Raw genomic sequence first — 11,470 nt, 5'->3', positions numbered from 1 at the left:
TCCCTGGGCAGCCTGTTCCAAGGCCTGACCACTCTTTCAGTAAAGAAATTTCTCCTAATGTCCAATCTAAACCTCCCTTGGCACAACTTGAGGCCATTTCCTCTCCTCTTATCACTTGTTACTTGGGAGAAGAGACCAACCCCCACCTCGCTACAACCTCCTTTCAGGTAGTTATAGAGCGCGATGAGGTCTCCCCTCAGCCTCCTCTTCTCCAGACTAAACAACCCCAGTTCCCTCAGCCGCTCCCCATCAGACTTGTGCTCCAGGCCCTTCACCAGCTTCGTTGCCCTTCTCTGGACACGCTCCAGCACCTCAATGTCCTTCTTGTCGTGAGGGGCCCAAAACTGAACACAGGATTCGAGGTGTGGCCTCACTGGTGCCGAGTACAGGGGCACAACATCAGACACGGGTACTGAACCAACTCCCATTGCAAGGACGGCACAACCACAGGCAGGTTCAGCTCATGCTGTGCTGACTCCAGAGGTTGGTCCCTGGGTCAGGAAGGAAGAGAAACACCTGTATTTCTGGGTCTGGAGGCTGAGCAGACTCCTACCCAGGGAGGATGCCCCATGATCCTCTTCAGCCTCTGGCACCACGCTGGGCGCAGGACTCAGCATGGGCTGTGGACTGACACTTTGCAGGGCAGACACTTGTGCCAACGGAGGGTACCTGAAGCACAGCACAGACACCCACACAAATTGCCATGACAGAAGAGCTCTGACCTAAGCAGATTTGGGGGACTGGAAGATCAGAGTCTATCATCTTCTGCCAAAGTATACGCTTCAAGATCAATGGAGACAGCCTAGTTCCACTCCAGCAGAAGCGAGTATTAAAGATCTCATTGACTTCAATAGCACAACAACAAAGCTCTGGCACTTCAAAGGTTTCTTTTATGGTGCTTATCCTGTTAATAAGCATCATCCGTTCCTTTCAACAGGGGAGCCATCCACTGATTTCCTAACAGCGCTTTGCTCTCCAGGGACGTAGCCCGTGTTTATATAATTATGGCAGTTCGCCTACACAGGCAGAGAGGGGACTAACAGCTTCCCACTGCACAGAAGGAGCCCTGGAGAAGCAACAGGGGATTTCGCTTCCAACAAAGGCGTTGTGCTTGTGTTGAAAGTCCTCCCGTTTTCAGTTGTGCGGCACAAACAGCTAACTCAGCCCAGTCCACAGAGCAGGAGATGAGTGCTTGGCTTCACACTGAATGAGACTCGTTATCACATAATTAGCATTTGTATCAGTTAGGGAGTTGGAGAAGTCCTCTGTGGAGCCCAGAATAGAGTGGTTGAAGAGCATCCATTCTCACCATTCTTAAAGCCGGGACAACTCTTCAAGTGCAATAGCAATTTTTTGGACTTAAAACTGTAGAAATTGGAGGTATTCAAAGTCATCTGGACATGATCCTGGGCAACCACCTCTAGGCAGCCTTGCTTGACAGGGGGCTTGGACCAAATGACCTCCAGAGGTCCCTTCCAACCTCAACCATTCTGTGATTCTGTGATTCTGTGAAAACCCTTTAAGTACAGGAATAAACTACTTGTTGAAATTCAGTCAAAACTGGATGCCTTTCTAGGAGACAGGTGATTACTCAGAGCTTCACTTTGAGATACATTTCCATATTATTCATTTTACTGGAGAACAAATTTGATATCACCTCAGACACCCCAGGGTTTTATATACACACGCACAAAGTAAATCTACATATGACCTATGAAAGAAATGAAAGAAGAGGTAGAAAAACAAGTCTTTCTCTGAATTCCCATCTCAGCCCAGAGCAAAGCCAGATTCCAAGGAAACAAGACACAGCCAGGCATCAACCGTGTGCTCAGATACAACACTGCCTTACAGGGCTTCACTTAAACGAGGGGGAAGAAATATCTTTGGTACTTACCCTCACAGAGAGATGACCACTCACCACTGCAGAATCACACTGCTGTGCTCTGGCACATCCAAAGGAGCAGCTCCAGGCATGGGGAAACAGCTCTTGTGCATCACCTCTCTCTGGGAAAAGTTTTTCCTTCCTCACCTACACTTCACAAGCTGCAACTTGTGGTCATCACCACTGGTTATATTATCTGCTGTGGCTGAGAAGAGTCTTTGTGACTCCCCCGCAAGTAGTTGCAGACAGGTGTTAGATCACCCTTCAGCCTCTGCTTCACCTGGCTAGAAAAGCTTAGATCCCTCAACTTCTCTGCAGGCATTCCAAGGTCCTTCTGGATTGCAATTCTGTCACCTGCTGATTTTCTGAGAGTAACTCTGACATTACCTAGGTCATAGGATCTTAGGATCACAAGATAGTTCAGGTTGGAAGGGATCTCAGGAGATCTACAGCCCAATCAGGCTCAGCTGTGAGGGTAGAGCAGGTTGCTTAGGGCTTTATCCAGCTGGGTCTTGAAAATCTGCAGGGACGGACACTGCACTGCCTCGCTGGGCAGCCTGTTCCTTGTTTTAACTGAAGATCATGAACATGCTGGACAATATGGGACCTAGTGGTGACCCTTAATGCACTCAGCTTATCACTAGCTGCTGGCTGGACACTAAGCCATTGATCCATACCCTTGGCTTATGATGTATGGTCTCACACCACAGATTAGTACTAAAAAACCCATTTATTTCTCTTGTGGTTGCTAGATGATAACAAGTCTCTTGCCCGACTCTGATGCTTGCAAGCAAGCTAATTCCAAAAGCTTCAAATTAATTGCATAGAGAATGAAATCACACGTTCAAAGAGCAATGCTACTCAACTTGTTTCCACATCTACTCTGCTCTTGCAAAGAATTGGTGTTGAACGTCAGCATTTTGTTAATTTTGAAAGCCAGTGCTTGCTCAAGATTTTGCTTCAGATAAAGGATTTGGTTTGCTCCAAAGAAAATGGGGAGAGCATGAGAGATGGATGAGGGTGTTTTTAATGCTATGCAGAGCTACGGCTGCCTGACAGCATGTCATAGCCCACACTGACTGAGAGGCTAACAAGGAAACAGAGCTTTTTTCATTCCCAGCCCTGTTTTCTGACCTTTAAAGCATCCTCTCCTCTGAAGTAGCATATAAAATACAAGAACCAGGATGTCACTCCTGTTCTCCACTTCTAAAAGAAATGTAAGAAAACAAGACAACAAACCCTTAAATGTCAAAAATCTCTTCTGCCCTGAGCACGCACCCAGCAAATCCTTGTGACTACCGTAAGCTCATGCTGAAAACTCCTGCACTTTGGAAACAGGGGCACTTTACCATGACTCCTCACCTGGGCAAGATGCTAAATATTTATAAACAGCTGTCAAGATCCTTCTTTGCTGGGTCTTTCACCATGGCTAACCAGCATGACGTGAAGCCTTGGGGACGCAGAAGTACAAATAATGCTCTGGGTGTCTTTTTTCACGGTGGTGGCTGAGTCACTAGGAACGTGAGAGTCACTGGTCCTAAATGTCCTTGAGTAGGAGGGCTCCCAGTCATTTTTCTTAAAACGTTGGCTTCCATGTCCTGCTGTAACTCCACAAGATCCCTTTCCTTCATCTGCAAGTTTGGGTTTTAAGGCTGCTTGGCTTGATTCCAAGTGGTTTTCTGTTGTGTTGGTTAAAAGAAGACCCTAAACATGAGAGCAGCTAGGCTTTGAAGGACGAAGACGAAAACTTTAATTCCACTGGCTTTTCACATCATTTAAAAGACATAAATTTGTGAATACTCTCTAGGCCTTTGAGGAAGTCACAAAAGCTGATGAAAGGTCTTGCTTGGATTGTTCTCTTCACCAGCCAGTTGGTCCTCTGTAGATAAAAACATTTTGAACTTATGAGTATTTCTACCCTCTAAAAATGACTTTATTATCCTTATTAAATCTTGAGGATTTATATATAGAAATCCTGACTATCCTTCCTCAAGTGAAGGAGAGTGAATGAGTCTGAGGAGGGTGATAGAGGGGATCAGAGAGATTAAATCAAACTGCAGCTGAAAGAAGAAGAAATAACTGCCCCATCCTTTAGCAGTCCTCTAAGCATAGACTGAGCATTTCAGTATGGGATTACTATTTTCCTTGGTTCAGCGGACTGGGCGATGCTCCTCTCTTAGGATATATTCTTACTACATGGAGGATGTATCAAGGAAGCAATGCAAGGAGGAAGGAAATATCCTCTACACTAGAAGGCAAAGAAAGAGAAAGATCAGTGCAGCAGGGCAGCCTAGAGGATTTAGTTACACATTTATTAGCAGGTCTCCCACAGCTGTTCACAGCTCTCAGGGCTGTATGCAGCAGGGTAGATTGGGGTTCCCCCGAGCCCTGCATCTTGTGACATGGGCAGCATCAGAGGAGGCATAACACCTCCTTGGCCTCCTGGTGGGTAAATTCACGCCTGTCTCTTTCCTTTAGTCTCCATTGACAAATCCCAGAGAAGAGTGGGGTGGCCAAGAGTCAGGAGGAGGGGAGCCAGTGCATCGGGGTTCGGTCCTTCGGGCAGGCGGCTGACAGCAGGATTTACACGGCAAGATGTGCACATCTGTGCCTGAGCCAGGCTTCCTAAGTAGCATGCAGAAACCAAGTCGGGGGGGCCCGGGGTGTGATTCATCTCAGCCTAAGGCAGATGTCTAAATTAGAGCAGATGAATCATGCCCTTGAAATTCCTCCACTGAATATAAGCTCCTCTCACTACCAGGGAGCCTAGCTCTGCTGCAGGTATTTGAAAGCAAAGGCTTTGCCTTCTCAGCAATGCCTACAGCTGGGTTTGCCCACACTGCCCTCCAGGCAGGGAAATTGAGGCACCAACACAGGCCAGGCTCATGCCCAGACTCCACTTTTATAATCTGGACTTGGAAAACACCTACCAGTCCTAGGGAAAAATGCTTGGTTCCCTCTCAGTGGGATGTGGGGAATGAAAGACATTAGAGGGCAAGTAGCACTCACTACTCAAGTAGCTACAACTTTATTACACGTGATTATGGGCAGGGAGGACCTATGGGGTTTGTCTATGGATGAAGGATGAGGCCAGGAGAGTAAGAGCATTGGATAGCAGCTGTTGTGTTACAAAGGCACTGGGAAGGCTGCTCTGTTAAGCAGCAGAGCTGTGCTGCCTTACACCAGCTTCTGAGATGTTTCTCTGCTCTGCTACTGATGTGCTGTTCAACCTCGGGCATGTCATTCAGACCTTACTAGGTTTTTTAAGTTATCTTCTAATGGGGTTGTCACCTCACCAGGGTGAAGAGAGTGGGACTCAAGGGATGAAAGGACGACTGGTTCAGCCTGGGTGAAAGGGCTAGGTCCCAAGGTCCTTGTGGCATCCCAGTTCCCTGCTCACCATGTAGAAGACCTGGAGATGTTTGATCCCTCCCACAATGCTGACAGCACTTGGGGCAGAGTGAGCAGGGCAAGGAGGGGTTTCTGGGGGCATTACAGCCATAAGAAGCCCTGCAGTCACTAGCCCTGACTGCAGCTCTCCCCAGGAAAACAAAACCAAACACCAACTGAGTCTTTATGTACGAGAAGCCCGTTGCTTGTAGGACAGACAGGCGGACGGGTCGCGGTGAACTGGCCAGGCTTGAAATCAGTGCTGGGCCCATTCATGCTTAAAACATTTTTTCATTTCAAGCTCTTATCAGATGAGTATGGTGGATATGGAAGCGGCCACAGACACCACAATTATTTTCATGGCAGCAGGACAGGAAACCGTGGGCTTGGGCTGCACAATGAAGCTGTAGGAGATGTGGGCTGAAAAAAGAAAAGCTTGCCTCCCTAATCAGATGCTCAAAAGCAATTAAAGAAAAGCAGGGGGGGGTGGAATAGCACGGAAAATTACTCGTCATTTAAACACTTTATTCTTCTTTATCACATTTGCCTTACTGTGAGAGTTGTTTCCTAAATTAATAAAACAATCTATAGTGTAGCAAGGTAGCAAAGGGCTTTCTCAGCCTCAGCTGGCACCTATCATGTTTGCAAATCTCAGGAACAATCACGGACTCACCTGAACAAATAACTGGGCTTTCTGTTCCCTTATCTCTCCATGTCGCATTGTCCAGCTCTCCTGCATTGTGTGTACTCAGCACAGCAAGTCACCTCGCGCCCTCAAGCCTCCTGACGTGATTAACTGTGGCATCTTTAATAAAACCTGCAGCAATATTTCCTTCTAAAGCAGAGTGAAGATTTCATTTACCGCTCCTCCTTTATTTTGCCAAATGCCATTTTTATTTCATTGTATGATTAATCAGGCACTGGAGCATATGACAGCTCGGCTTAAATTTAGTTCTCACTTCTCCTATGCAGCCTTGTTGGATACAGTTGGCTGGTCAAACACAGAGTTGGATTTGTCTGAAAAAGCAACACAGAAATCGCCAATTTGGATCAGACCTTTACTCCATCAAGTCTAATATCTTGTCTCCAATGGCAACCAGCATCAAGCACTTCAGAGAGCGAGAGGTGCACCAGGCGCTGGAGGAGAATGCTACACCAAAACACAACTTGCCCGAAGGGGAAGACGTTCCTAACCCTGGAGGTCCTCTGACATGAGAGGGTGGCTGTGCCCAGCACATGAAGGACACGCACACACCCATCCCTCCTGCAGCCTGGATAGCTGCTGAGCTTTGTGTTCACACTGAATGCCCGTGGGATAGTCCAATCTGCTTAGACCTTGACCAACCAGGTGAAAAAAATGGTGTGTGCAAAGCCTGGAGGCTGCTCAAAGGCTTAGACCTTGTGAAAACGTCAGTGGGTAACGTGGGACAGATTATGTTCTGCAAAGTGCAGAACTCCAGGCACTAAAAGATAAAATGTGAGATCATTTCAGTCCCATACTGATCTCTACACCAGGGAAGTGCAGCATAGATCTTGCTGGTGTACAGGACTGTGAGCTTCGTTTATTTTTTACCCTTTCCCCATGGAGGGTTTCTTTCCTGGTACTGCAGCGTCTACAAGTTTCATTCATTTCACCTTCCCACTAAACACCAAACATATACAAGCTGGTTATAGGCACCACCGCACTAACTTGCTTCTACTCCGTGATCCCCTCCCCAGCTCCATGCAGGTCTGTTCCTCCAGGCTATTACTCCCATAGCTGGATAAGCTGGACCTATGTCTTGCCTCTTGGTCACCTGATATAAGGAATCATCTCCCAGAGCAGGACGGGGCTTGGACATGTCATGCCAACACCTGTATGTTTCTTGGACCGACTGTCCATGTCAGGACATCAAGTCAAGATGCGGTGGCTAGAGGATTTGGCAGGTGAAGGGTTTGGGAGGTTGGGGTGTTTGATAGGAAGGGGAATGAGGAAAGGAGCTTGGGAGCGAGATCCAAGACATTGGGAAGAAGTTCTCATCTAAATAATAGCAAACAAAGACAAATATATATACATATATTTGAGAAACAGAGAGAGAAATGGGGAGATAAACAGAGAGAGAGAGGAGATATACACTAAACACATTCACACATATATTTATACATACTACCCAAATGCAAGGAGGCCTTATTAGATCAAAAGTGAAGGACTGCCTTTAAAAAAATACAATAAAACAAATCAAATTGCCAAAAGTGTGAGATTTTCTAAGCGGGAGCAGGCCAGGAAGAGCTTTCACTGGCATCTAGTGGTACGTTGCAGAGGCAGAGTCACTGCAGCTGGTGGCACAGCTTCACTTCCAAAGTGGGTTTCCCCGGGATAGCGGAGACTCTGTTCAGACTGGGAGGTCACCACTTCCAAACTGGGCTTAGGAGGAGGCATTTTTGGACATCGCCCAGCCCTCCCCTGACAACTTTGTCTATGAAGCCCTTTTGGGGATGAGCATGAGGCGCTCTGGGTCTATTTTTGACCACACGAGCAAAACCTTGCACACGAGCAAAACCTTGGGGTCATATCAAGGCATATTTGATCTCTTCTTTTCTTGGACTTCGGGGCTTTGTATAAGCCTGAGGGGTCAGCAGGCATATCTGGTTTATTTGAAGGAGAGGGTGAGCTGTGGGGTGACTCACCTGGGAAAATGCAGTTGTGAATGGAGAGAAAGAGGAGCTCTGAGGGCACAAGTCATCTGCCCTACTAGAGGTGTCCACTTTAGAATAAGGTAAATTGTGCCCCAGTGGATGAATGGACACAGACACAGCTGAAACGGCACGATCCTGGCCCCTTCTTCCAGATCTCTCTGGCAGCAAAGGAGTGACACAAATGGTCCCCCAAGCTGCTCCAGGTGAGCCCTTCACCCATGTCCTGCCTCAACCTCTCTCCCTCCCTGGTGCCACACACCAAGATGGGGCCGGTTGATGGAGCATCCAAAGTGGCACCATCCAAAGTGTTGGTAGACAGGATTTGTGGGAAGGTATTATGGAAATAGGAAGGATGGAAAAGCAGGGGCATGTTGCCTAAGGAGTTCTGCACATGAGGAATCTCACCTCAGCATACCTGGGGTCTACTGTGGTCTAACACCGTGGTCTCTCCTGTCTGTTCGGGACCTGCTGGGGCACTTTCATGCATGAAAGCGGAAGACCTTCGGTAAAGCAAACTGAATGAGGCTTGTGTATCTTCTGCTGTACGTGTACTGGTATAAAGATGGTTGGATTTGTATGACATCTTCCTTCACTGGACTGGGATACAAACTGGAATGTAGGAGTACCTTCCTACTGGTGCTGCTGCCTCATACTGCTGGTTTGTATTGGGGTAGGAAATACATCAGCAGAGTTTATCCAAGGCACATACAGTGTGTAGACTAGATCTGAACTCCAAGGACACTGTAACCTTGAAATTCCTTGTGTGATCTGAGCCAGGCACCTCACCATCTCCTGCCTCAGTTTCCCTGAATCAAAGAGGAGGAGAATAGCATGTTTGCAGCCTTGTGTCATATTTAGGATAGGATTGGAGGTGCTGGCTTCTGCAGGAATGAGTATTATTGTCCAACCTCAGAGCCGTGGGACAGCCCCTAATCGCTGCCCCAGAGAAGAGTCACGCTGAAGCTTTTCATCATGCACATGCTCCTAAAACCCTCCCAGAGAAGCATCCTGGGCCAGAGCTTCCTGCTGAGTCTCTAAGCCTCATTGTGCAGGGCAGATCCAGGAAGGTCTCGATGCTTTCTGTGGGGTCCTGCTGAGGCTCAGCCTCTCCCGGTGGTGCTCATCACTCTGCTAAATCAAGTCCGTATGCCTCGGTGTCCACCCTTGACAAATCTGCACACTCCTTTTGTGCTTTCACTGAGCATTAAAAAGGATCCTTTGCTGGTAACTAGGCACCAGCCTCGGTTGCTACCTCCCCCCAGGGGGCTGCAAGCTGCTACGGACACAGAAATACTCCCTGAAATGCATTTTTCCTCTCCTGACGCTTCCTGGAGCAAGTCCCAGACAATCAGTCTGGGAGGGAAGAAGGATGCTTGCAGCACTGCGGGGATGTTTTCCTTCCCCCAACATAAAAAAGCAAACACTCTCAGCTGGGGCAAGAAAGAAATGGCCTGATCCTGACCCACTGGCTGCCAGGGCAGAGAGGGCAGGATGGGGGGCCAGAGCTGCCGGGGAGAACTACAATTCCCAGAAGGCACTGCGAGCCGGGGACCCTTCCAGCTTCCCACCAACATAGCGGTGCAGAAGAAAAGCACATCGGGGAGAAATTCCCCTCCTCTCCCTCCCCGCGCTCCCGCTAACACCTGGGCGGTGGCGTGAAAATCCCTCCCGGCGGCACGAGTGGAGAGCATCCCCCCTGTCCTCCCCCTGCTCCTTCAGCCTTTGCTCTTTGTCTTTGTTTTGCTTCACCCTTCCTCCGGTAGCTCTCACTGCACTGGCCATAGACTTCCTTTAGGTCAGCCCAGCTGCGGCTGCAACACAACTTGCAGCCAAGTCGCAAACACTGTTGTGCCACTGAGACTGCCCCGGAGGAGAGAAATGCCAACCCGAGATTGATGGCCCGCTCAGGTAAGATGCTTTCGGCCAACCGTCCTTCGTTTGTCCGGGTAGCCCAAAGAATAGATGAAGCAACTCCCTGGGATCTGGTTCTGCCCTTGATTCCAACCCTGAGCCCGGGGGATTGCAGAGCTGGAAGTAAAGGCAGGATTTGGATCTGTAGGATCTGGATGGGGGGGGGGGGGGCGGGGAAGGAAGAAAGTAATTAGGAATTTCTTGGTTTACCCTGATCTGGAATTCAGGGATTTGTTGCTTTTTGCCAAAATCCAGAGGCAATTGAAACGCTGCTGCCGGTGAGATGTTTCCTCTAAGGGACCGGCGCGAGCATCCGTGGCGAGGAGGGAGGCCGTGGACGCCGCAGCATCAGCCAGACGCGACAGGAGGGTCCTTGGTGGTGGGAGGCTAAATCTGCTACCCGCTCAGGGGGTTAACGACCTTCCTCCGTAAAAATAAACGGATGAACTTTTCTGAGTTCACTCTTTCCAGCCTGGCTGCTGCTGAGGCTTTGTCTGCTGAATTCAAACCTGTTCAGGTGTTGCATAGCTGCTCCCGCGCCTGGGGAGGGGGCCTGGCCCCCCTCCGAGTCTCCGCTCCACGAGCAAACACCAAACCCAGTTCCTGCTCCAAGTGGGTGTGCTTTGCCTCTCCTGGCTCAGTATAATTTTACAGGTCGTTATTTTTGGGTTTTTGTTTTTGTTTTTGTTTTTGTTTTCCTGTGGTTCCTCTGTACCAGCATGGAGAATTCGGCTTGGACAGGAGCACCGTTGTGCTTCAGTGGTGGCTTTTACCAGCATCGGTGGGGATCCAGATGGGTTAGCTGAAGGGGAAACACAACTAAATCTGAAGGAACTTTCCCTGTTATAACTGTCTGAAATCTGACATAGCTGCCCGCTTCATTTACCGCCCTGACCTCTCTCCCCTGAGGAGCGTGTAGCTGCAAACTCTGCATCGCAGTTGTGCTTGGATGTTTATACTCCACATCTCCCATCGCTTGTCCCCTGATCCACGGCATCCCCCCTCCCCAGGCCCCTGCACCTTGGTGACAGGCTTCCCAGGGACTCATCTTCTCAGTCACAGCCTTCCCAGCGACCCAGACCTCCAGGGACAGATTTCACTGACAACCCATGTCCTTGCTGGTGGCCTGCCCCATAACTGGTGATTTTGGCATCAGCACCTTCAGCCGTCGGTACCCAGTCGAACCCTCTTGAAAAGGACAAAGTCACTTAAAGTTTCCTTGTCTCACTTCTCCAGCTGCCCGCTGAGGACACCACTGACCTGTCTTTTCCTGTGCATGAAGATCTGCCAGTACAAAGCAGCACATCCCAGTTTGCAAATAGTGCCCAGTTTGGTTTTCTTCTAGGTTTTGGGGATTTTGGTTGCTGCACAGTCACTCCTCAAAGCGCATTAATTAATTAACTTATTTACTTATATATCTTCTTCGTCAAAGGACAGAGGACTTTTCTGAGCGTAAATCACTAGTGCAGCAATAGTAGAGCCGAAACCTCAGTGTCATCGCAGCAGCGAGTGCACCACAGATCCCCCATCGCCAGGAGAAATTAGCCTGTTCCTGCTCTCTGCTGGAGTCCAGCTGAGCCTGTGGCTTCAAAGATCTCAGGTTGAGTCTCC

Source organism: Calonectris borealis, chromosome 2 (assembly GCF_964195595.1).
Source record: "Calonectris borealis chromosome 2, bCalBor7.hap1.2, whole genome shotgun sequence".
Lineage (NCBI taxonomy): Eukaryota > Metazoa > Chordata > Aves > Procellariiformes > Procellariidae > Calonectris > Calonectris borealis.
Note: the sequence above shows the minus strand (reverse complement) of the source record.